This window comes from Dipodomys merriami, unplaced genomic scaffold (assembly GCF_024711535.1).
Source record: "Dipodomys merriami isolate MVZ:Mamm:240054 unplaced genomic scaffold, mDipMer1.0.p SCAF_855, whole genome shotgun sequence".
NCBI classification, from domain to species: Eukaryota; Metazoa; Chordata; class Mammalia; order Rodentia; family Heteromyidae; genus Dipodomys; species Dipodomys merriami.
Window position 1 is genome coordinate 289,852 of NW_027206463.1, and position 4,436 is coordinate 294,287.

The window sequence follows — 4,436 nt, forward strand, 5'->3', positions numbered from 1 at the left end:
TCCACCTGTATCCCTATTTAAACGATTAGTTTTTCCCCTTTCCCTCCACAAATTATACCTACATCAAATACAGTGAAAGCAGGATTTATACTGTGGGGGAGGGACATACAAAACAACAAAGAAATAATTTTATAAATGTGTTAGAAACAATCTCATGAAAGAAAAAAAAAAACATTTGAATACATACCTTAGGGTTCATTTCCCTAACATCAACTTATCTGAACTTTTCTCCTTGACTCAGACATATACTAGATATTGCAAATAAGAAAAACATGGGACCTATGTTTCTTTGGGCCTGGCTTATTTCGCATAATACAATTTTTTCCAAGTCTTTCCATTTCCTAACAAATTGGGCAATGTCATTCTTTCTGATGGAGGCATAGAATTCCATTGTGTATATATACCACATTTTCTTGATCCATTCATCTACTGAGGGACATCTGGGTTGGTTCCATACCTTAGCTAAAGTAAATAGTGATGCGATACACATGGTCGTGCTGGTAGCTTTAGTGTGGTCTTGTTTGTAAACATGTGTGTAAATGCTCCCAAAAGTGGGATTGCTGGGTCATAGGGAAGCTCTATGTGGAGTCTTTTGAGGAACCTCCATACTACTTTCCAAAGTGGTTGAACAAGTTTACACTCCCACCAAGAGTGCAGTAGGGTTCCCTTCTGGCCACATCCCCTCCAGCATCTGTTGTATAAATATAGACTGCTTCAGAATTTGCTTGTCATCCTTGCGCAGGGGCCATGCTAATCTTCTGCATATTGTTCAATTTTAGAGTATGTGCTACCAAATTGTACACAGAACATTTTTTATATATAAGGTGGAATTGATTTTCTTAAACTAGATAATTCAACAAAAGGTAAGTTCTAAAGTATTGTCGTGAAATTTTAGAACCATATATTTCTTACATAACCACACATTTAAGAATAAAGTCAAGATTGATATGTCAAAAACATAATAATTCCGGATATTTGTTGTTCAAGAGATGTGTAGCAAGAGGAATTCAGTTATTCTATACAAGCCCCCTGTCATAATGAACACAGCAGCAAGTGTTAAGGTTTGTTAAAAGTTTTAATGTTTTAATGTTGCTTGCATGAGACCCTGGGTTCTATTCCTCAGCACCACATAAGCAGAAAAAATAGACGGACATGGTGCTGTTGTGGCTCAAGTGGTAGAGTGCAAGCCTTGAGCTGAAGAGCTGAGGGATAGTACCCAGGCCCAGAGTTCAGGACTCACGACTGGACCTCCCTCCAAAAAATTTAATGTTTTAAATATGTTTAATTTTGGGAATTTGCTTATATATGCCAAAATTAAGACTTTTTGTCAGGTCATAAAACTTTTCCATAAAGTATTTAAGATTTATGGTAGCAGATATATACTACTAAGTATCTCCATTTCAGAGTTTATAGAAAGGATACTAATGAGAAGTTGCAAAGACTTTGTGTAAAGAAACAGAGCAAGAGTTAATACTTTTACTACAAAGTTTCTGTTAAAACTTTAGGGCTTCCTTTCTTTATATTTTAGTGAGGAACAAATGATGATATAAGCCATATATAAATTATGAGATGAGACATAAATAGTAATCTTAGAGGGTAACTTTAAAGACTTCTCATAGCCTATAAAACTCTTGTTGAACATCATAATTTTAGCCAGTTTTAAATGTACAGAAATATGAGAAATAGTAAAATCTAATATGCAGTACACTTGAAATACTGGAAACACTGGGATTTGGTTTTTATTTTATTAATCATTAATATTTAATTATTGCTTTTCTTTATTTGTAGCATTGTTTTCCTTGTTATAATATAATACAAATTTTTGTAAGTTGTCATTACGAGGTACTTTGAGAATGTTACTGGGATGGCAAAACCATTTTTTACAGGTGCATGTGAATTTACAAAGAGCAAAATTAATGCAATATTGATTAAAAATTTTCTCAAGTAGCGTCTGAATCAGGAGTGTTGATAAATGTCCACACCGAAAATCTTAGCCCTATGCTGAATCAGTGGTATTACAGAGTTGAGGCCACAAAAGTGAAGAATGTGTTTTGCTTAGTTTTTTGTTTTTGTTTTTGTTGGTTGTGGCGCTTGAACTCTGGTTCCTGGATTCTGTCCCTCAGCTCTTCAGCTCATAGTTAGTGCTACCACTTGAGCCACAGCACCTCTTCTGTCTTTTTCTCCTTATGTGATGCTGAGGAATCAAACCCAGGACCTCATGCATGCGAGACAAGCACTCTACCCCTGAGCCACCGACCCAGCACCTGAGAGACTGTATTTAAAAAAAATCATCCAAACAACATTTGCTTTCTGCTTTGGGTTATATAATGAACTATATGAATATCTTTTTATATTTTTATGTATTGTCATACTTCTAAATTTATACTAACTTCAGCCACTTTGTCCTTTTAAAAGTCATGAAATATCTCTGAGTGTTTGCTTCTGTGAAGATTGTTTTTGCATTTATAATTTCTTCTGAGTATTCTTTATTTTTATCAAAATCACTTTATATTTTATGTTGATGGGTTATCATATATCAAATATCTTCAAATGTACCTGTAGAGTTTAAAAATAGCAGTATGAATATTCTCATACATTTCTTGTTCATCTGTTATGCACTTTAATAATTATGACATTTCTCTCTCTCTCTCTTTCACTCTCTCTCATTCCTTCTCTTCTTCTTTCATGCTCCATGTCTGCTTCTTAGAATATCTGCTGGTCTACTATTATCCTTCAGGATCCACTGGTTTTGTGGAAATATGATAGGTACCATCAGTTACTCTTGCATTCTTTAAGAGTTATAACAGTGCCGTGAAATTATTCTTTGCCATTCTAAATGGCAAAACAACAGATCCAGGAATTCTTTTTCACTTTTAGTACTATTATAAATTTTATCTCATAGGAATCATTGGGACGGATAAGATACTTTAACCTGTGACCTAAAAGTTCATTTTCTTTTACAAACATCCTTTTTCTTTTATTATCTGTAAGTAACAAAAACAAAGCTATCCTATGGAAAGTAGGCTGACGTTGTTCACAGGGATGAAAATAAGGTAATGAGGGAAGTGAGCACAGATCCTCAGAGCAGTTTATCATGTACATTTTGTGAGAATGACAATGTGCTGTAAACTCTAGATTAAATCAATCACTGAACACCTGATATATATGTATATATATATGAACATATATTTGTATATGTACATTTATTTATATATGCATATATGTGTGCAATTGCCCTTATATATGTACACATGTATGTTATACACACAAATACACACATACATATACACATGTATACATGCACACATGAGAAAGACACATAGATACAGCCAACACAAGTTTCAGTACCTGCTGAATATGCATTAGACTGAATGCTTGGAACCAATTAGGTTGAAGATGTATTTGTCTCTAAGAGTTCTTTTAACGCTCCTACTATCTCTTAAAACTGGTAGGTTTTGACAGATTCGACTTGCAAAATGCAGTACATGTGACAGCAAATCACTCAGAAATCTCAGTAAGTAAAGTTCATATGGTGTCTCCTTTCTCTCCATGGAATGCTTGCTCTTGTATACACTCTCAACAACCAAAACAGCAGGAGAATAACTTGGTAAAGAATAAAGTTATAAGGCTTTAAATGGCATCCTTCCTTGAGTTCTTTTCCAACAGCCAGCATCAATTCCTAAGCAGATGAGTGAGTCCTCAGAAGACTGGAGCTCAGGTCAATATTTAACCAACCTATGTGAAAAGTCCTATGAGAGAAATGTTGACTGAGCTGTTGCTGATTTCCTGGCAAGAAAATTAGAAAAAAAGAAAGTATTTTAACATATTAAAATTTGAGAATAATTGGTAACTAGTCAATAAATGTGTAGAACACAATTATACCACCTGATGTATAAAATGGCAGGAACTCCCAAATACCTCTCAGTCTTATCTCTCAACATTAACGGACTTAACTCTCCAATTAAGCAACATAGACTGTCTAGTTGGATTAAAAAGCAAGATCCATCTATCTGCTCCTTTCAGGAGTCACATCTTCCCATAAAAACAAACACATTTTGAATGTGAAAGGCTGGAACAAAATCTACCAAGCATACAGCCCCAATAAACAGGCGGGAGTTGCAATCCTAATATCAGATAAAATTGACTTCAAATTACAATTAGTGAGAAGAGATAAAGCAGGTAGCTACATACTAATTAAGGTATCTCTCCTTCAGGAGGATATTACAATTCTAATTATCTATTCGCCAAACAACAGAACACTCAAATTCAACCAAGAAACACTAATTTCCCTCAAATCACACATAGATCCAAAGACATTAATTATTGGGGACTTTAACATACCACTTTCCTCACTAAATAGATAAACTCGGCAAAACCTCAACAGAGAAAGTGCAAATCTAAACAACTGCATGGATCAACTAGATTTAACAGACATC

The 4,436-nt window shown here is 34.5% G+C and overlaps 1 non-coding gene across 1 annotated transcript; it reads right to left on the reverse strand.

Moving 5' to 3' along the window:
• Positions 1 to 698: 698 nt before the first annotated feature.
• On the reverse strand, positions 699 to 803 carry LOC138820298 (U6 spliceosomal RNA). Its single transcript, XR_011369824.1, has one exon. It is a non-coding gene; the product is annotated as a U6 spliceosomal RNA (small nuclear RNA).
• Positions 804 to 4,436: the final 3,633 nt, after the last annotated feature.